Source organism: Homarus americanus, unplaced genomic scaffold (assembly GCF_018991925.1).
Source record: "Homarus americanus isolate GMGI-L3 unplaced genomic scaffold, GMGI_Hamer_2.0 scaffold6630, whole genome shotgun sequence".
In the NCBI taxonomy this organism is placed as follows: domain Eukaryota; kingdom Metazoa; phylum Arthropoda; class Malacostraca; order Decapoda; family Nephropidae; genus Homarus; species Homarus americanus.
In genome coordinates, this window is record NW_024731408.1 from 14,532 (window position 1) to 37,712 (window position 23,181).

The window sequence follows — 23,181 nt, forward strand, 5'->3', positions numbered from 1 at the left end:
ACTGACTGGCGCGTTATACTGACACCACCATCTCTATATAATATTTTTATGCTGAGAGTTTTAGTGTAATGCTCAAGTTCTTCACCTCGTATACATAAAACACAGCGCCAGCACGAGCAATCAGCAGTGCCTGGCGTCCCCTTCCGCCTCACATTCTCCATCTGAATATGATTCTTGCTCTCACCTTTCTCTCTCATATTTTCTTAATTTCTCTTTCCCAAACTTTCTTTCTTTCTTTCTTTCTTTCTTTCTTTCTTTCTTTCTTTCTTTCTTTCTTTCACTCTTTCACTCACAAACACCCTATCAAACTAAAATAAATCTCCACACACACACACACACACACACACACACACACACACACACACACACACACACACACACACACACACACACACACACACACACATTTCCTTCGGTTTACCCCAAATTTTCAGGTTCCCATTTGCATACACTGGAGTTTTCATACCCTCATTATCTCTCATCAAAATTCAAGCTGATCCGTAAATTATAACAAGGCTCGTCGTACAGGATTAACGTGAACTCATATCATCAAGCTGGGACCAATGAAAGCTTATCAAAATTAATATAGGATCATACGGGGGGAATATTTTTTATAACCCTGATATTTTTTTATATTATATATTTTTTTTTATAGTTTCTAATTTATTTACCGGATATGTGTTTATTATATGTATTGTTCTTGTTTAAAATAATTTATTTTATTTTATTATTAATTTTTTTTAATATTTGATAAGTTTGTGATTAATTTTGTTTGTTCTTTTAATCATAGACTATATATCTTTCTCTAACTCTCAGCTATAGACAATATCTCTTTCTCTTTGGTGGATGAATCGACTTATTGTTTTCAATTGTATGTATATGTTATGTGTACATTGTTTGTATACTACACCATCTATGTACACTATATACCTGCACTATCTATGTATGCATACTGAATCAATGTGAACTTGTATGATAATCCAACACACACACACACACACACACACACACACACACACACACACACACACACACACAAGACTACACTAACGGGGACTACTTAGGCTACCATACAAAGAGAGTGACCAAAATAACACACAAATCTCTCTCTTAACCATAACATTTGTGTTTAATTATTCCTGGGAAGAAAGTCGACCATCACTCTGATAATAATGTTTGGTGTAGATGTTTAGAGACCCAGAACCTTACCCGTGTTCTTTACTCTACTTATTCCTTCTTCTCCTCCTTTTGTTCTTCATCTTACCCCTAATTCTCCTCTCCTTCCTCTTCCTCTTCCTCTTCATACTTTCCTTCTTCCCTTTCTTCCACTCTTCCTATATCTTTCTCCTTTTCCTGCTTATCCTTCTTCTTCCCTTATTCCTTTTCTTTCTCTCCCTCTCCTATTCTACCTCCCCCTTCTCCCCTACCCTACCTTCCTCTCTTACCATCCTACCCCTCCTCCACCTCCCTCTCTTGCCATTTTCCCCTTACTCCCCCTTCCCTCTCATACCATCCCCCCTCCACACCTCCCCCCTCCTCTTGCCAATATCACCGCCGCTGATCCCATCATTACTCGCCGTCATCGTCGGTGTCTAGTGGAACAGTTTTACACATTATGAGGAACAACACAAGATACCTGAGTGTTGTGAAGCGTCGCACCTCACACAGAGATTTACATATTTTGTGGTGTGTGGCAGCTGATGATGGAGGAGGTGGAGGAGGTGAGGAGAAGTGGAGGAGGCGAGGAGAAGTGGAGGGGGGTCTAACCTTTATCTGGTGTTCGTCAGTTTTCGAGATAATATTTAGTTCCCGGTTAAATACTCTTATTGACCGGTTTATCCCCGACCCGGCCGGTTGACAAAGCCCCTTTAAGAGTTCCCATATAACCTATCATGGAGAACCATAACAAGCATATATTGTCCTCTGACGTAGATCTTGTACATGGGCGCGTCTTCCCTCACTGGGCAGTCACCCGGCGAGCTGCACCAGGTGTTGCCATTCCTGATTCACTCCACATATCGAATCAGATCCAGGTCCCGACACCTGGCATCAAAAACATCGGTAACTCGCTCGTTATGAAAACCCGACGCCTGCCCGACGCCTGCCCGACGCCGCCGACGCCCGCCTGACGCCCGCCTGACGCCCGCCCGACGCCCGCCTGACGCCTGCCTGACGCTCCGCCTGGCGCTCCTCCTGACGCCTGCCCGACGCCCACCTGACGACCGACCACCTGACGCCCGCCCGACGCCCGCCCGACCTCACCCGACGCCTCCCTGACGCCTCCTCCTGACGCCCGCCCGACGCCTCCCCTGACGCCGCCCGACGCCCGCCCGACGCCCTCCTGACGCCCGCCCAACGCCCTCCTGACGCCCACCCAACGCCCCCTGACGCCGCCCGACGCCCGCCTGACGCCCTCCTGACGCCGCCCAACGCCCTCCTGACGCCCACCTGACGCCTCCCTGACGCCTCCCTGACGCCCTCCCTGACGCCCGCCCTACGCCCGCCTGACGCCCCCTGACGCCCTCCTGACGCCCGCCCGACGCCTGCCCGACGCCCGCCCGACGCCCGCTGACGCCCACCTGACGCCCGACCGACGCCCACCGACGCCCGCCCTGACGCCCGCCCGACGCCCGCCCGACGCCCGCCTGACGCTCTGACGCCCGCCCGACGCCCGCCCGACGCCCGCCCTCACCACCAAGACAATAAGATGCCTTTCTCAGCCACAGAAGCTACTTTTTAATATTGTATTTATTAATTTCAGAGGCAGATCCTGGAATATCAAAAGGGGGGGGGGACATGCCGACCACAGCAAGCATAGCGCAGCCAGACGAGAGTGGGTGATGCATCGTAGAAAGTAGACTGTGACTAATTTTTGGTCTCTAAAGTTTAGCTACGCAGTACCGAATCAACGTTAAGCGCGGACTTACTGTACTACCTTTTTTTCCAAGTTCCTTACTCCTAATTCAATTTTATCAATTTCCTTCATCTACCCTTTTTAACATTCTCCTTTTTTTTAATTCCTTCTAACCACTTTTTCAATATCTATTCTTTTTCGTCCTTTTACTTCTTCAATATTGCATTTTTCCCACTTTCTTTCCAACCATGACAGCTTTACGTTGAAACTCTCTTCGTCATCATGTACTGTACCTCATTCTCTTCATTCTCCTTCCAAAAGCTGTTTCATTATCTGTTTATCCTTCATACACTTTTATACACCTACCATTCACTCGTTTCTTCATTTATTTTTCTCTAATTCACATAGTTGTTGTTGTAATTCTATTTATTCTTATTTGTTTTCATCATTTATTTACAAATTTAGTTCCTTAGTTAACCTATTTATCTAATTAGTTCTTGAATGAAATGTAAGAAATTTTCTGATAATTCATATAATTCTAGGTGAAATGCAATTAGTTATTCTCTTAAAACGACTTTATTTATTTGAATATTACTTGTAATAACGAAATTGTATCAATAATTAAACTAAGATCTCAATCCGTTTCTCTTGCTTATATCAAAAGTACATTACTGTACTTTATTACACACGTTCATTTCTTTATAACATTCGTGCCTTTCATCAGGGCTTTCTTGGGGCTTTCCTCTGGGCTTTCCTGGGGGTTTTCTGGGGCTTTACTGGGACTTTCCTCGGGGCATTCCTGGAGTTTTCTTTGGGGCTTTCCTGGAGCTCTCCTCGGGGCTTTTCGGGGGAGTTCCTGGCACTTTCCTCGGGGCTTTCATCAGAGCTATCTTGGGGCTCTCCTCGGGGCTTTCCTGGGGCTTTCTTCGGGGCATTCCTGGGGGGTTTCTTTGGGACTTTCCTAGGGGATTTCCTCAGGCTTTCCTATGAGTCACCTGGAATCATTATGAGTACAATTAAATCCCTCGAAGACAACACCAAGTTTAAAAGGACAGGTTGTGAGTAAAAGAATTTGGCCTGATGACCCAGTTATGTTATTACTTCTGGAATTTGTTGTTTTCATCAAGGTAATACAGCAATACTTTATTAAAATACAGGTGTTAGAGGTGTTTTTTGAGTAGTTGAAGAATAGGTGAAATTGAAGCGAAGGTATAGAATCAGATTAGTCATAATGTTAAAATTATACTACGAACATTATTTCTGTATCATCTATTTTTCTTCGTAAGACACAAGTAAAATTAACCTATACTAATTCAAACTAATTTAGTGATCGTAAAAGAGTTCTTAAGTACATTAAATATGGTTTTATTGGTTAATATCATCTATGTTCAAGCAAGAAAAAAAACTATTTAGCGGTTTTGTTCGTGGTAATTCTTCAGCATTTTTTGTTTTGTCGGACGTCTTCCCAAGTCAGCCAGCAGCTAACACAATGGCGGCGTGGACGGAGGTGAGAAGTTATTTCAACATTTCCTTTGATATTCTTCCTTCTTTAATATCCATATATGTAAATAAACAACAAAATATATACCATTTATGATAATTATTTATATTTTAGTGTAATTTAATCACTTTAGGTAATTTCATATATAAATTTCAGTCTTTACACTCGCTTGTAAACATGGCGAATGTGTCTTGAGGAAATTTGGTTTTGTATTGCTGTAATATTGTATTGTCAGGATTTAACTGTGTATTAATATGGTGGAGTTATGGCCAGGGATTATGGTGGTGTAAGATAGAGAGCCTTATATGGGGGGGGGTTAACAGTAGGCAGGGGCTGTTTGACTGCTAACCGGTCATATAGCCATTAACTGTTTTACTGTGGGTTATGTATAATTTTGATATGTATTGCATCTGCATTATTATACCATATGAATAATTATTTAATATGTTTGTGTGTGATCTAATGTGTACGTTTGGATTTACCTATTGATATTACTAATATTATTTAAATAACTAATAAATTATAAGTATCGTTGAAACAATATCTGGTAATTTATGAGAACACCGCTGCCACAGATGTTATTATGATAGTATTTTAAAGGAGACAAAAACTTTTTATTTTAATTATAAGTTTTTTGGTTAATATTCGTTTTTATCCCAATAGGTATTTCTGACATTATGGATAAAATAAATTTTTACCATATTTTTGTATTTATTTATTTATTTTTTTATTATCTATAATCATATAGCACCTGTCGTGGGCAGGGTGTAAAGGACGAGGTAAATTGTGGGGTAAAACACGGTATAAAACTGATCATATGACACTATAATATCTCTAGGTGCTTTGTACATGAAGGAATTAATTATTTACTGTAATTCATATTCCGAACAAATCTGCCGAGTTACTGTGTGCCTCTGTTTACAGCCGACCCGCTCAGTTGAAGTATACGCTCACATCCTCAAAAAATATAAAATTCACCATGATGTTTCAACAATGATATTTTCAGTGGTAGCAGATATAAAATAAGAACTGTACCTTGTTTAATATGGCGGTGGGGGCCAGCCAGGCAGTCAGATAAGGTTAGGTAGGTATCTTTGGTCGGTTAGGTCACGTTCTATTAGGTTCTAGTAAATGTCGCCGTTTTTAAAATACGGACTGGTATTATTTAAGATTTTGTCGTCTTAGGAATTTAGGTTAGGTAAGATATAGTTCCTGGGTTATTTGGTTAGGTTAGGTGAGATCAAAAACATTCGAAACACTTCAAAACTATCAGAAAAACATAGGGATGACAAACTGAAGTTTTACCTACGTACTATAGTGATAAGAACATCTGTGGAAAAACTGAACAACTCCTTCTGGTGGCAGCGGTGTTCTCATACATGACCAAATGTCTCGAAGGGTTCTGAAATAATACTAAGTACTTCTGGTCTCGGAAAATTCTACATAATATTTTATTGTCAATTTCAAACTGTTATAAAACAGAGATCGATCAAATAGAAATAATACTGTAATGATACTACATACAAAATTAAGGATACAAGGAAGGTAAGATGAGATTAAATTATAAATCAATTTGTTAAGAAAACCAACACCTCAAAGTATAACAGTTATGGTGCTGTATAGGCCTAAAAAAATATGTGATCTGACCTTACCTAACCCAACCCGACCTACATTATTATATGTCTATGAGAGAGGCGGGAAATTTCGGAGTATCAGAAGATAATTAAAGAAGATAGTGATAAATACTCAACGTTTAAATAATAGTGTAATGACTAGTCCAGCAAGTTTCGCGCATATCACTTTCACAGTTCACACCAACACTACATTTTTTCTGTATTGTGTGTTTATCACGTACATTTTTAGTTTTAAACGCTGTTTTCCCCATTGAACATGTCTGGAAAACGTTCATCTGTCTCCTCTGGGGTGCCTTAAGCTAGAAAGGCACGAAAAACAATCGCAATGGACGTGAAATTAATTGTGATCACCAGCCTTCAGAGTGGAGAGCGTGTCAGAAGTTGGCCGCGTGCTTGGTTTAAGTGAGAGCACTGTTTTTACCCTGTGTGGTATATGATGGTTCTCCTAACTTGTACCATTTACTATTCTTATGGGGAAATTTTTTTAAATTTACGCATTTTTTAATTAAGCGGTGGTTTTCAAGAACGTAACCCCTGCGTAAAACGAGAGGTGGGTGTAATAGTAATATTATGAACAATCCAAGCTGGTCCCAGTCAAATAACCGATAGTTATTTGGCCAGCTGGCATGGTCAAATAGCCGATGGTTATTTGGCCATCAACAGTCTTCCAAACACATGTTCTTATAAACATCACTGTCCAGATTCATGAGCCTATTGTCTGTGTAAATCCTTTTTGTTCTTTAGGTACAATAGGATCTTAAACCTATTCTGTGAACAGTATACATGATGAGAATCATATTGTTGGAATGGAATCCCGTAATGTGGGTTTTGATACATTTCCAATTTCTTTCAAGTAGTATTGTTTAATAAGTGAGGTGTATGTTCTTGTACTTGATTTATTTGTGGCGTCTTTTGCGGGTTGTTGTTTATCAACTCTCAAGTTATCTGCCGGCCTGTTGTCAGGTTCATAGAGTAATTTGTGTAATGAAACCATTTGAAAATAAAACCAGTTATACAAGCGAACACTAACTTTATTCATTATAATTCAGCTCACAACATTAATTTATGCATAAATCAATTCATAAATTATTAAACTACACACATATAGGTACAATAATTATTATCTGAGTACAGCCACTCCTCGACTTACAACCTACCCGACTTACGACCACCTGGACATACGACCGCCCCAGTCGTACCAAAAATTTTTCAAATTACGTATTTTCGAGTCCCGACGCTAGTGATTGCGCTGTGTACTGACAAAATTTTCGTTTGTAATTCCATTTAAATGGCTGGCATGCTTAAAAGTGAGAGTTTTCTGGTGCTGAGAACAAAAAGAGAGACCCATTTTAGATTTTCTATGCATTATTTTTGCATTTTCTACTTCTGACTAATTTCACTTAAGATCTGGAATTGGGTCCTTAATCCCGTCGTAAGTCGGGGAGAGACTGTATTCCATGTTGGCTAATTATTGAAGAATGCAATATACTGTACAGTAGTGGACTACCAGTAGCTTTTAATATGATTACACAGCTACATTTTCTTGGACCTTTCAACACACAAGCCTAGGTTGGAATTAAATATTTCAAACAATTACAATTACCACCATCATTGATGAATAATATTTCACTTTCCACTGATGAAGGTGGAGAAGAAAGATGTTTGTTTGTAAGGAATATTGCAAATGTGTTCTTAATGGTTTTCAACTCGTCTAAAGGATTCCATCAACTGTAATGTCAGGTATCTGTCCATTTCAGCCCTGACAGTTGAAGTTGTTACTAATTTTTTTTACTTTTAGAAGAACTTCTTGGAATTGATTTTGGTGCTGTAGACTGTGAACGCTCTCTGTTACTAACTGGTCTAAACATTTATCAAAATAATTGACACAGAAGTCATAAATTTTTACAAGACTCTAGTTTCTGCACAGGAATGTATCGTCACACCCTTCCTCCTCTTGTATAGCTGACCATGGCTGTCTATGAAATCTGTTCTTCATTGTTGCCTTAGTGGCAGTACTATACTGCCTAACCCAGAAAACTGAACACCTGCTGATGCTTTGGTTATGAACGTTTGAAGTAACTTGATTTAAGGGGTTATCTTGTAACAGTGCATGGGCTTTTACTCATCTTTCATGCCCTGCCTACTATTGGCAATTTATGATCATAGATAGAGAAAAAATATATACAGTATAGTCTGGTTTTACGCTGTTAATTAAACCCGTGGAGGTCCGCGTATAAAGCGAAACGCGTAAATATAATACCAGAACATATGGATTAATTGAAATAGAGACTGGGCCGACCACCAGACTACCCTTTTTTTGGCTATCGCCGACACAATACTGTACATTGTAGTAAAAATATTATAATTTTCTGTGGCCAAAAGTACCGTTTTATTTTAAATCCCAGTCAAATAACCTGTGGTTATTAAGCTGGATGCTGGTCAAATAACCCCTGCCTATAATATAATAGTTTTACAGTGCAGTGTTGTGTATTATACAGTACGTATAGTTATTTATCTTATTTCCAGGAAGTTTCAAGGACCAACAACACATCTCGGTATGACAAGCTAAGACTCGACTATACAAACTGATGAAACACCTCTGACCTGTGGGACAGGCTCATTTGTGATGCCATCAACAGCAACTGATGAAACACCTCTGACCTGTGGGAGGTGAGACTTATACAGGTATTCTGTTACTTAACATCATGTTGTCTAATGCTTGTGTTCATGTACTGTACAGTACAGTGAGGTATGCTAAAACGAACGGATCATACTACGAATATTCCTATAACGAACGGTTTTACCTATAAAATTGAGAATGCTATAACGAACGAAACTCCTACAACGAACATTATTTAATTTTTTTTTTCCCTAATTTATTGTTTTTTTATTACAAATATTAATGATATTCTTTATTTCAGGGGTTTAGATGCATATTTATGCACTTTTTTACAATTTTTACAATTTTATATTATATTTTTCAGTGTTAAGTGGTTGTATTTGGGGGCCTGGAACGGATTAATCATATAACGAACGAATGCTATAACGAACAAGGTTCTAGAACCAATTAGATTCGTTATAGCATACCCCACTGTACTGTAGTATTTAAAACATAAATTACGCTGTGCCCGTAAATTATAAATCCTCTTTATATGCCTTTTCTCAAGAATATCGGCTAACTTTATAATTTAAGCATTTTATCGTTCACTTTCCAGAAAAGAAAACATCCAGTAACAGTATTCCCAATCAAAATTGCTGACCCCTTATCTTGTGTTTGAGTACATGAGGGCATGGCATAGATTTTGTTTAAATTTCATACAAAGATGCTCTTTTATATGCTGTTTAAGAATCTAGATTAAAAATACACAATAGTGTATTCCTCTGAAAGTGTGTGTTTATATGCACTTGTGTTTGTTTAAAAGTGTGTGTGTGTTTTGTATAAATATTTGAATGTGTTTTAGTGTAAAAGTGTTAGTGTTAAGTATACAAGCAGTTGTGTAACATCAGGTATAAAAAACAAATGTCAAGATTAGTTATTGCTTAAACTTGACTCAAATTAACCTAATGGCCACCCACTAGAGGTGGTCATTGAATTGAAGTGAAACAGTTTATTAGCCAGAAAAACACAGATACAGAGTAGATAATAATAACAATATTAACATGGCTGAGCCAGTTGAGAACCTGAGCTGCACCTGATATATACTATACATTTATCTCAAGGAAATATAATGTAACATTTAGTATCATCCGGAATAGTACAATAACATGGTGATAATTAGAACATCTCATAATGTTACCACGGTTATCACCTCAATATTTATTTATTTTATTATTATTATTATTATTATTATTATTGTTATTATTAATATAATATAATATAATATATATATATATACAGTGACCCCTCCGTTAACGAACTCAATCCGTTCCAGAAGGTCGTTCGTTAACCGAAAAGTTAGTTAACCGAAACCATTGTTTCAATGGGTTTTTGGGTAATTGGTTCCAGCTCACCGAAAATTTCCTAAATTCAACAAAAATGGTAGAAAAGTTCACTTACTTTGAGGTGTGTATGTAGAAGGCTCCTGGATGATGATGATGATGATGATGGGATTTAGAATGGGGGTGGAGGAGAAGGAAAAAGAGAAGGCATTGGGGTGGAAGAGAAGTCACCCCATGGCGCCATTTCACCCATAAAATTTTAGCTCTCTTGGTGTAATTCAAGATTATTTTCTTTAAATCAACACTGCACTGCATTATATATTGTCAATATGTAAAATATATTTCAAAATGACCAATAATTTGCTTGGAAACACAGAAAAAAAGCATTTAGTTGAAGAGAGTCTCAAGCAAGATGTTACCTCCAGTGAAAACAGAGAGAGACTAACTCCTGTTTGCTGTGTTAAGAGGCTGGATGCCGCGCATTAAACTAGTCACTTTACCTTCAGTTATGTTCAATAATTGTTAAAATGACTAAAAAATTGAATATTAAACTTAAAATTATTGAATAGTATAAACTTCTTGATATTTACTAAAATAGTAAGGAATTTAAGTCCTAGAACCGATTAATGTATTGGCGGACTGATACTAAAGCTGGTTGCCCGGTCAGTGCAAGCGAAAACATGTTGAGGTCGGTTCGTAAGAACTTCGTTAAACGAATTTTTTTTCGTTAACCAAATTGAAGATCCTTATGGAAGGAAGTTCGTTAATCGAAATTACGTTAACCGAGGTGTTCGTTAAACGAGGGGTCTGTGTGTGTGTGTGTGTGTGTGTGTGTGTGTGTGTGTGTGTGTGTGTGTGTGTGGTGTGTGTGTGTGTGTGTGTGTGTGTGTGTGTGTGTGTGTGTGTGTGTGTGTGTGTGTGTGTGTGTGTGTGTGTGTGTGTGTGTGTGTGTGTGTGTGTGTGTGTGTGTGTGTGTGTGTGTGTGTGTGTGTGTGTGTGTGTGTGTGTGTGTGTGTGTGTGTGTGTGTGTGTGTGTGTGTGTGTGTGTGTGTGTGTGTGTGTGTGTGTGTGTGTGTGTGTGTGTGTGTGTGTGTGTGTGTGTGTGTGTGTGTGTGTGTGTGTGTGTGTGTGTGTGTGTGTGTGTGTGTGTGTGTGTGTGTGTGTGTGTGTGTGTGTGTGTGTGTGTGTGTGTGTGTGTGTGTGTGTGTGTGTGTGTGTGTGTGTGTGTGTGTGTGTGTGTGTGTGTGTGTGTGTGTGTGTGTGTGTGTGTGTGTGTGTGTGTGTGTGTGTGTGTGTGTGTGTGTGTGTGTGTGTGTGTGTGTGTGTGTGTGTGTGTGTGTGTGTGTGTGTGTGTGTGTGTGTGTGTGTGTGTGTGTGTGTGTGTGTGTGTGTGTGTGTGTGTGTGTGTGTGTGTGTGTGTGTGTGTGTGTGTGTGTGTGTGTGTGTGTGTGTGTGTGTGTGTGTGTGTGTGTGTGTGTGTGTGTGTGTGTGTGTGTGTGTGTGTGTGTGTGTGTGTGTGTGTGTGTGTGTGTGTGTGTGTGTGTGTGTGTGTGTGTGTGTGTGTGTGTGTGTGTGTGTGTGTGTGTGTGTGTGTGTGTGTGTGTGTGTGTGTGTGTGTGTGTGTGTGTGTGTGTGTGTGTGTGTGTGTGTGTGTGTGTGTGTGTGTGTGTGTAACGGTTTATTGAAAGAGCTTGGCAGCCAGAAGGCTGAAAATATACAGTTACATATTTGGGGAATGGGTTACGAGTTACAAATAATATACAAGTGACATAAGTGACATAAATAAGACATATAATAACTTAGATGGGGATCAGCTCAAACTACAGTTCATTTCAACATAGTGACAGTGTAGGGAGCAGTGTTTACTGGGAGTGAATACACTGATTTATTACATGTTATTGATAATTTTTACAATGGTTGGGACTGGGCTGTTCTTATAGCGATCAGTTCGTGCACGTATGGGCTGGATGCGGTTGTGGTGTCGAACAGCAATTCTCGGACAGGGGATCTCAGGTGGTAGTAGGGGCCGGTGTCGGGGATGGTGTAGAAGCTTCTTACCAAATTTGCAGATGAGGCCGTGGTGATGGTCAGTGAGAGTCGAAAGGGTCAGTGTGTTGAGCGCTTCTTGATATGTGGAGTAGGAAGGGGAGAGAATAATCTTGCATGCCCTCTTTTGCACTTTTTCTAGGTGTTTACGTTGTGTGGCATTTAGGGAGGAAGACCAGGTGGGGGAGGCATAGGTGAGCTTGGGAAGTATGAATGTTGTGTATACACTGAGGAGCTCGTGTGCAGGAACTCCGAGGGACTTGAGTCGGCGGAGGAGGTGGAGACGGAAACTGGAGGATTTGACAACTTCACTGACGTGTGGTTTCCAATTTAGTTTGTTGTCTATGGTGACGCCGAGGAGCTTCGTGGAATCTACAACCTGGAGTGTGTTCGGACCTAGGGTAATGGAAGGAGGTGGGACAATGTCGGAGGAGAGGTTGATGTGCATAACCATGGTCTTGGTATGGTTGATGGTGACATGGTTGTTGGTGGCCCAGTTTTGGAGACTGTTCAATAAATCCTGAAGGGCGGTATAGTTGGGAGCAGAATTGTTGACGCTGATCCCAATGGTGGAGTCGTCGACATATTTCCAGCGAGCAGGGGTTTCTCTTAGGGCATCATTGATGAGCATAAGGAAGCAGAGTGGTCCCATCTTGGTGCCTTGGGGGACGCCACAGGTGAGTGACTGAAAGGTGGAGACAGCCCCTCGGAAGCGTACAGCTTGGCGTCGGTCACTGAGGAAGTCTGTAAGCCATGGTATGAGACTTCTCCGAAGCCCGAGGTCAATAGCTTTGTTTATGATTATATTGTGGTCGACTAGGTCGAACGCTTTAGTGAAATCAATGAAGGCGACAGCTACAGACGTTTTTCGTTTCTCGAGATGGCGGTATATGTAATCGAGAAAGCTGACAAGACAGTGAGTGGTGGAGGAAGTTTTCATGTTGCCAAATTGCTGAGGGTCTACGACTCCTGCAATATCAGCATAAGCCCAGTCAAACACAAAACTTTCACAGATTAGGCTGGGTATTGGGGTGATTGCAATAGGTCGTAGCTGATTTAAGGATTGTGGGCTGGTTGACTTGGGCACTGGTGATACATAAGAGGTCTTCCAGTCAGCTGGGCATCTGGCTTGACTGAGAGAAGCATTGATGATGGAGCAGAGGGGTTTAGCAAGCTCCGGGGAGAACTCCTTGAATAGTTTCATTGGTAAGTCAATGGGGGTGGAAGAGCGTTTTAATTTTAGTTTGTCCAGGCGTTTTGCTACGTCAAATTCTTCTACTAAGTCAGTGGGAAGGGGGGCTGGTAGGTAAGCAGGGAGAGTGGTTGTGTCAAGCCGTGGGAGCGTCTGGCATATAGTAGCGAAATGGTTATTTGTTTGCTCAGCTGCGTCAACATTAGTGAGATGGCTGGGAAGGGGAGGGGGTGTGTCATATTGTTTAGTCCACAGAGTTCTTTAAGCTTACCATACCATTGACTGATGTTGGTCTGCTTCAGGTGTTGTAATTTGGTTGGGTAGTGGGACTTCTTTGCAGTGCGTATTTCGCGGATGACTCTGTTGCGAAGTGACCTGTAGCGGATGTGGTCATTGAGATGAAAGGCTCTGTCTCTCTGTTGCATTAGTCTTTTGATCCGAGGTGTGATCCAGGGCAAGTCAGCTGGGTGAGATCTGACGGACTTCTCGGGGAAGAAGTGGTGGTGAGCTTCCGTGGTGGTCTTGGTATAATTTATCCATTTGGTTTCCACGTCATCCACGCTAAGTACTTCAGTCCAGGGATAGTGAACTATCCATTGCCCAAAGAGGCGCACTGCAGAGTCAGTAATCGGCCTGTAGGTCTTGATGTAGGGTCTCTGTACTTGAGTGGGAGTGGCAGCTGGGGACCAGAGCACTGATAAGTGTGTGCTACACCCGATAGGAGGCAGTGGTTGAGGAGGTTGGTACTGGTCCGCTAAGTCAGTTAAGATAAGGTCAAGGGTGTTTTGACCGTGTGTGGGGAAGGTCACAACTTGTGATAGTGATAGCTGGTCCTGGATATCAGTGGTGTCAATTTCATTTAAATCCCCACATAATACTAACTTGGCACATGGGTACCTAACTCTGAGGTGGTCTGAGGTGGTGATGAGATGATTGATAAGAGTGTCTCTGGTGGGTGATCGAGGCGGATGGTATGCCACACAGATTATAATGGAAGCAGTGTTGCGTGGGTGGGCCCGTAGCACGACACGTACCCATAATGCTTCCACATCTGCTGGGACTTGAACATCCAGGCGTGACGGGCGTAGGTCATCTTGACAGAAGAGGGCAACGCCCCCTCCGCGTCTTTGTGAACGAAGGTGATGAAAGAGTTGATATCCCTCAATATGACACGTTTCAGGCACAATTTGCCAAGCCTCACATATGGCAACGACGCTCGCGGCGGTTGACCTGACTGTAGTTGCCAGCTCGTCGAACTTGTTAGCTAGGGAAGTGACGTTGGATAGCAGTAAAGACGGGAGATCATACCATATCCGTGGAACTTCAGTGTGGTGGTATGGTCTGTCAGGGGTGGGTTTCTCCGGTTTCCTAGTGGAGGTTACGGTTCTAATGGGCTTATGTGCATGACAGCCTTGTCTACGGCTCCGCGCGTGGAATATTTTCAGTGACTTGAGTAGCGCGATAACACTGCCATCAGGATAACCGTTCCCACGCTTTAGATGGTACAGAGTGCGTCGGGAGTAAGTGATTGGTGGCCATCGGTTGAAATCTGTTGTGGGCGGACGGAAGTGTTTGTCACTGGTGGCACTTTGAGGGACACTGACACTGTTAGACATCTGTTAATATTTGTCAGTCGTAAAGACCGTGGTCTTTGTCCCGGTGCTTGGGGTCGCCGACACAGTTTTCACGATATATGTAAACACCGCGGTGGTCCTTGTCACTGGCACTTTAAAGTTGACCGATAAAGTGCCCACTGTCTGACTTTTCCTTGGGGTGCACTATCGAGCACTGTATGGTAATCACTTATTGCACTGATGGCTAGAATGTTTTGGGGGAGAAAGTATATGAAAATATTACTTAAGATAAAGTACTGCACTGTTACTATGTAAAAATTAAAACTTGTATTAGTACACGGAGTCCCCGACTTATGAACACCCTCCGATATGAACGGTGTTAAACTTGAAATTTACAATACTTCATCAGATAACATTTTTTACTTTCATTTACTGTATTGTCAATTCATTTCTTTTTTTTTTCTTAAATTAAATGATTTTAGATGTATATAAGGACTTTGGCTATGATATAGTGAGATTTTAAACATTGTTCTGTAAGTACGGTATGCTCCTAGCATGCATTCCGACTTACAAATCCGACTCAGAATGTCGTCAGGAATGGAACCCGTTCGTAACCTGGGGACCCCCTGTAATCTTCTTCAAAACTACTTTAGTAATACAGGCTGTAGTTTAATTAACTGAAGTGAAACATAAAAGTAGAAGGGTAAAATAACAGTAGTACAGTACTCCCTCTTTATCGACGGGGGTTACGTTCTGTAAACGGCCGTCGATAAAGAAACCGTCGATACCGTGATGGTTACGTAATTTTTCTAACTATTATTAGCATATGTTGAATAAATGTACCTTTAAGCATTAATGCGTTTCCTTTACACATAACCTTAAATAATAGTGTATAAATAATAATATAAGTGGACAAAAATACTAGCAAACTTACGATTTCATTTATTGAAGTGAACATCGGTCCTTACAGTAAACAATACAGTGTACAGTACAGTAAAAGTCCAAAAATCCGGATGCCCAAGGCAAATTGTTTACCATTTATTATTACAACACTTTACACTGAAACGCGGGTAGTTTCAACAAAAATATTGTATATTTCCATTCAAGTATTTATTCAAGTCAATTAGGAGGGAATATTATTGTAATACAACAGTTTTTTAACTAAACCATTCGAAAAGTGATTACGGTAACATCTTTTGAACGAAAGAAAGCGAGTCATTGTTTTCGTCACGATTTGATCCCACTTTCCACTTTAATACGTACGTCATTTCAACAAAAATATTACATTTCCGTGAATGTATTATATCAAGCACAGTATGAATAGAATATCATTGTAATATAACAGAATTTTAACCAAAAACGAGTAACATCTCTTGAACATCGGAAGGTTAGGTGAAGTCTTTTGTTTTCGTCATGTATTTTATCCTATTTTACATTGAAATACATCACGTTTCAGCAAAATTACTATTTATTTCCAAGAATATATTCATTCAGGCGCAGTTTAGGTAAAATATACGTGTGATGTAACATTTTTTTAATTGAAAACGATTCGAAAAACACGTACCCTCTAGCCCTGTTCAAGGAGAGGACTGGGAGAAGCTGTTTGGTGCTGCCGATGGCAAGGAAAATGATTTGGATGGATTTTAATGAAAATATTCAGAAATATGGTATCGTAGTATTTATTCAAATCAATTAGGATAGAATATTATTGTAATACAACAGTTAAGGTAAAATATACTTGTGATGTAATATTTTAATGAAAATCCAGTATCGTAGTTTTCTCTTGGTTCAAATTTAATTAACAAAGATTGATGTTTCAAATGTAATGAACAAAAATTTATGTCCAGTATCTATAAATTAACTTTAATAAATGAATACTTTGTTTTACATCGTCCTGTGCTACCATACCATGGATTTGGCTACTTTGGGCTCGCAAGAGATCTGCCCTGGCAACTGTACCGACACTCACAGCTGGTGGTGTGTTGGTGCATCGTTTCCATTGTTTACTGGTAGTTACTGGTAAATATTTTTCAACCTAACGAAACTATTACCCGTTTAGAGGTCGACCCCCAATTTTTGCCAAATAATTTGGTCTTAAAAACTCGAACTACACACAGGTATATACGGTAAATAAGGACATGGGGGGCCAGGGATTATTTAGGGGGGGCAGCAATAGTATACGGATTTTTAACATTCACGGGTATCTCTGTTACCTAACCCCCGCGAATGTTAAGGGCCGACTGTACATAGAAAATCTAAAATGGGTGTCTCATTCTCTTCTCAACACCACAAAACTCAAATGAGCTTGCCAGTCATTTTAAAGTGAATTACAAACAAAAATTTTGCCTGTGTACTGACGTTGGGACTTGAAAAAACGTAATTTGACAACATTTTGGAACGACTGAGGCAGGTCGTAAGTCGGGGAGGAGCTGTAGTAGGTATTACAAGAAATATTATTACTTTGACAATATTGTATATATTTTTTAAGAGATGATTTAAAGGAAGGGAGTGTAGTCTTTGCTCGGATGGGTGGGGGTAAGTTCTTTCACACCGTGATATTTTATGGAGGTCTGGGACTGAGAGGAGCGCATGGGGGGTGGTCTTAGTAGCTCTGGGTGCCTTAAGTTGTATCTCTGTTTATTCCGGAACTGGAAGTAATTACTGTCAAGCAAGTGATTGATAGATTTTTAAACAAAGAGGGCACAGCAGTAGGTGTTAATATCTTTGAATTTTAACATTTTCAATTTAGCAAATTTTTCGTTTGTGTGATCTGTTTTTTCAAGTAGGTCATTGTCCGTACAACTCTCTTTTGTGCAGTAACCAGAGATTGTGTTTTTGAAGAGCCAGAAACCCCCTATAGTGTGTGACAGTGTATCAGGTGTTGGTAAACAAGATCATGATAGATTTCTTTCATTGCTGTGAGAGTGAGTGACTGTCGAGTGTGATACATGAAACCGCACTGTTTATTGACTTTACTGTGAATGGCTTGTATGTGGTTTCTCCAGTTAATTTTCTCATCAACAATAACTCCGAGGAATTTAGTATTTTGTTCGCGTTTGAGGACTGTATTACCAAGGTACAGGGGGTCCAAGTCTGGGGGTAAGTTTTTCATCCTGTGAAAGATCGTATAGTGGGTTTTCTCAAGGTTTAAGGTCAGTTTATTACATATTACCCAGGTCCTGACTTTAGTCAAATCAGTGTTCATAGTTCTCATCAAGGAATGGAGGTCTGAGTTGCTGGCATAGAAATTACTATCGTCTGCAAATAAGTTGTATTTTATGAGTGTGCTGGCGTGGACTATGTCGTTTATGTACAACAAAAACAGTTCTGGACCGAGAATGGTGAGGAAAGGTCTCTGTAGGATTCCTCCTTTGTTGTTGATAGTCTTGTCTAGGGCTATTTTAAAGCACAGTACTGTCTGTTCCTGCTGATTGGTTTACTAGTCTCTGTGTGAAGAAACATTTCGTTGTCATTCTGCATGATAATTTTGTAAGCTTAGAGTCATGCTCCATTGTATTGGTGCGTGAAATCTAAAAAGAATGGCCGGGATTCATGTTTTCCATCCCTTTTAAAATTTTGAATGTGTATGAGTTGTGCCTTATTGTGTCTTGTCTGAAGGGTTGTTAGTCCTCAGGCCCTCAGTTTATTTGGATAACCGAGATGACATAGTTCAGGAATTATTTTAGTCACCATGTTGCACCTTTTCTAATGATGTTGGGTCTTTTTGAAGGTAGTGTTTACATGCCCTGTATTCAGTAATCCAGACTGGGACATACTTGAGATCTGTACAGTTAAAGGAGCATTTTCATATCTTTGTATTTGAAGGCTATGCTTTATAATTCCCAAATCTTGATTTTTTTTTTTTTGTCACTATTGCCTCCACTTGTTCTGCCTCCATCAGTGACTGATCTATGACAACACCAATATCTTTCTCCTTATCGACAGTATCCAGGAAAGTGTTACTAACAGAATGGTGGTGATTTAGGTTGTTGCATCCTACATGCAGAGTCTTGCATTTTGTGTTGTTAAAGGTCTTTTGCTAGTCTAAAGACCATTTGAACAGCTTGTGCAGATCTTTTTGCATGGTTGCTACATCGTCTTGTCTTGCAATCTTCCCAAATATCTTCATGTCATCCACAAACCTAACAATATGTCTTGATATAATTTCATCTGTCATTTATGTAGATCTCAACAGGTTGGATTCAAGAATAAAACTTTGTGCTATACTACTGAGAAATGTTTTCCATTCTGAATGTACCCCATTTGTGACCACCCTTTGTGTCTTGTCATTGAACCTGTTGTTAATGCACTTCAAAATTTGGCCTATGATTCTATGTGGCTGGATTTTAGAGACTACCTGTGAATGTGGGACTTTGTCAAGTGCCCTAGATAAGTCCACGTATTACGCCTGAGATCAAAGGTTTGCTTGACCCCAAATAAGATAAAACAGCACACTTGCATCAGAAAACAGTCAGGATAAGTCAGTTCAGAGACTCCGTTTCACCACGGGTATCAAAATTTTGACAGTGACTGTACTACTCATCCACGGTAGACCTTGGTCCATGTAATGTGTTACCATTTCTAGGAAATTGAATAAGTGTGTCAAACAGGATATTCTCTATGGAACCGTGTGATACATTGATCAGACTACTCGGTCAGGTGTTGGAAGATTGTGTCCTTCAGAATTTTCTCAAGAATTTGTGTATATAGTGAGTTGACATAAAGCAAGGGTCAGGTGGTTGTTGGCCAGAGTTAGTTTTTCCCTGATGTGGACTTTGTCCACCATTGCTACCTATGTTGTCAAGAGTATATCCAGAATGTTTTTTCTCTAGTAGGTTCCTTCATGTGTTGTGTCTTGAAGGTCAAGGTATGCTCCTCAGCTTGTATGGTAAGAGTCACCCAGTCTACTGTCTGTTCTGGATGACATTGGAGTCTGTCCACTTCTCCCTGTGAGGTTGAGTCAGCCTTATAACACACACCTACTGTCACCTTGCTTTTTGTTCTCTGCTATTAGTTCACACCAAAAGTAAATTTGGACGATTTAGTTTCATTCGCTCATCATTACTGGTTATTGTCAGGTGCTCCATGACACAGTAGTACACCACCACCTGTCCTTTCTGGATGGTGAGTGATAACCTGGTAAACACATCTTCTCAACCCCAGGATGTCTGCCTGTTCTGTATCCACCTATGCATTTAAGTCCAGTCTTATTAACTAGACTTGTGTCATTCTTGTTTCATTCAGGATTTTGTTCTCTCGGGGTTACTAGTATTACTTAAAGCTACACTTGTGATGTGCAACTCCTATACAGTATGAAGTCCCATATTTCTCACTGTCTCTCCTTCCCTCCTCCACCTCAGGTTCTTTATAATGCGATTGTCATTGTGTTTGTTTATTTGCAATTGTTCTCGTGACATGTTATGTTAGTCAGCCCCAGGTGCCACGTTATCACTGTGTAACTATTTCTTGTAAGTTATTTAATACTTCCTGCACTGATTGTTGGAGTTGTCTCATTTATTGCTTTAGTTTACTGTATCTTGTTCTTTATCCTCTACACTAGTAATACAGGTACACCACCAATTTTCCGGCACCTTTGGTTCCTGAGCCTTTCCGGACCATCCGTTTTGCCGGATTAACAGAGGTCATATATAATAATTAAGCAATACACCTTTGAACCACTTGGTATACACCCCTTCCCCCCGGTATTTTTAAAGCACCATGGCTGCTAGAAACTCATCACTCTATCATGTTCAGTACTCTTACTGTCTTTCAATGTTTTTCTAATGCACACTTGCTTCTTGGAATCACTTTCTGCATAGAATCTCGTTACTTTTTCTCTTTGCTTCTTTATATCACACACAGTTGACGAACCAATACCATACTGATCACACACCCGTCACACCGAAACGCTACGGTCGAGTTTTCTCAAGAGTTCCACCTTATCTTGTATCGATGTGGACTGGTGTTTACTCTTTACACCACCACTGACACTTGTACTTGCCTTTGAAGCCATAGCTGGGGTTAAATATGTCCAAAACAAGCTGAGAATTACACAAAATCAAGAAGCTACCACCAGCAACTGCAGAATAAACAAAGCGAGCGCGGTTAACACGTAATGCCATCTGTGGGCAGCCCAGTAAACTAATCTGGAGGTCAAGGGAATTTTGTCCTGGTTAAAAGAGGTGCCGGACCATCCGTTGCCGGAAAATCGGTGGAGTACCTGTAATTAAGTCCCTAACTTGGTCTTTTTGTGTTTGTATATAGTGTCAAAGTATTTATGTTTAGAGTACACCCACCTCTCGCTTTACGCGGGGGTCACGTTCTTGAAAACCACCGCTTAATTAAAAACTTCTTAAATTAAACATAAATTTCCCATAAGCATACATGTAAATGGCACAGGTTAAGGGAACCATCATATACCACACAGGGTACGAACAGTGCTCTCACTTAAACCAAGCATGCTGCCAACACACACATACTCCTCTCTGAAGGCCGGTGATCACATTTAATTTCACGTCCATTGTGATTGTTTTTCGTGCCTTTTTAGCTTTAGGCGTCCCAGAGGCAGATGGGTGTTTTACAGACATGGTCAATGGGGGAAACGGCATTTAACACTAAAAAGGTACGTGATAAACACAATGCAAATTGGAGCACAGAGAAGTAATAGTGCTGGTGTGAACTGAGAAAGTGATACCCGGGAAGCTTGCTGGACGTGGTCAAAGTTTTTGTACAGAATACTTCATTATCTTCACCATTAGAAGTAATTATCTTTATTATTACATTATTATAATTATTATTATTAATAATATAAAATTGTTGATGTTGATATGACTGCAACTTTATAGTCATAACTTACAAGTACCTCACCAGGCATCACACGCGACTCCACTGCCAGACGACCAGGTGAATACACGATGCAAATTTAAACTGTCTTGAGCGCGTTATTTAAAAAATAGGTGCGTTTAAATTAGCTTTTGGTATTAACTGAACAATCGCGTTGTTCCAAAAACGCTTAAATCAAACACACGTAAAACGAGTTACCTGTATATAAAGTAAAAGAATAAAATAATTTTAACACCTGTGCTGAACTAATATTCCAGCTCAGGAGTGCCACAAGAAACGTGAAGATTAGTTATTACAGAAAAACAAAAAAAATTTAACCCAAAGTTGATTGTAAATACATAATGCCGCTCAGTCTCATATTTTCTCTCTTAATTATATTAATAACTTTAAGCTTTGCATAAATCATTGTTTATCAATTTTGATACCTTACAAATACTACTTTCTTTTTTACTTTTTCTACTTGTGTGTTTCACTTCAATTAATTTAACTTTTGTTTTGTTTTTAAGTAGTTTTGAAGAAAGCTACTTTATACAAATTTTAATTTGTACAAAGCAACAGTGTAGTACTGTACTTTATTTTAAGTAATACTTCCAGGTACTTTCTCCATCACTGTTTAAAGTGGATCTGAATTGAGCTGGACCTGATGTGAACTAGACTAAAGTGGGCTGGACGTGCAAGTGAAGGAGATCTGAAGTTAACTGGACCTAAAGGACTAGATAGTAATTAATTACTATTTTCTGGTACTTTGAATATTAGGATGGTTCTACAGGCATTCCCCAGTTTATAAGAGAGTTCTGTTCCTGAAAAACCTTTAGTAAATCAGATAAATTTTCCCATAGACTTCCATTATAAAAGCCGAGATACTTTTCTATAATGAAAATACTAACCCAAAATGTCTTAACCCTTAAGCCCCGGGTGACGTTCCAGAACGTCTGCCTATTTTCCCATGACACAGAAGTGAGAGTTAACACTGTGGTGTTAATAACTTTACTAAAGTGAGGATATTACTTCAATAATTATGTAAGAGATAAAATCACAAAGTAACTTCATGAAATTACCGTTTACTGTATCTTAAAGTATAGTTCAAGTCTTAATGATCAAATTTTTATGTAAAAAATTGGGGTCAAACTATACATGCATAATATTTTTGAGGGGTTACAATTTATGCATTTCCATGGGTCATTTACAGTGAATGATAGTACCTGGTGCAGTACGCGCTTATGGTAGGTTAACCTTACCAGTAAGCTCCTTTATCCTGGGCTTGCCTACCGACCCCAAGATCCTATGTGGCTACAGGAAGAGCAGAACCTTTCACTATACAGTATATGCTGGTTTAAATATACAAATGCCTGATAGAATTGGTTTAGATATTTTTCTTTGCATCTGTTTAAATTACTGGGAGATTATCAACTTTCCCCACCTGTGAGCTGTATGCTATGTTATGGTCAGAGTGAGGGAAGATTGGACTAAAGTTAATTGAGAGGGAAGACTGCTGGAGACATAATTGAAGAGTATTACAGTGAGGGTGGGAAGGCTGGTGATATGAATTAAAACTATTCTCAAGTAATGTATATGTGGGAGAAACTTGACTAGAACAT

The 23,181-nt window shown here is 39.9% G+C and overlaps 1 long non-coding RNA gene across 5 annotated transcripts; it reads left to right on the forward strand.

Annotated features, from left to right (window-relative positions):
- The first annotated feature begins 3,397 nt into the window (after window positions 1-3,397).
- Window positions 3,398-23,121, forward strand: LOC121867605. 5 transcript variants are annotated; one of them, XR_006089202.1, is made up of 3 exons: window positions 4,239-4,361; window positions 8,516-8,659; window positions 22,178-23,121. It is a non-coding gene; the product is annotated as an uncharacterized LOC121867605 (long non-coding RNA). The 5 variants fall into 5 exon arrangements; XR_006089199.1 differs by having other exon boundaries at window positions 4,241-4,361; window positions 8,516-8,674; XR_006089200.1 differs by lacking the exon at window positions 22,178-23,121 and adding an exon at window positions 8,974-9,028 and having other exon boundaries at window positions 4,241-4,361; window positions 8,516-8,674.
- Window positions 23,122-23,181: the final 60 nt, after the last annotated feature.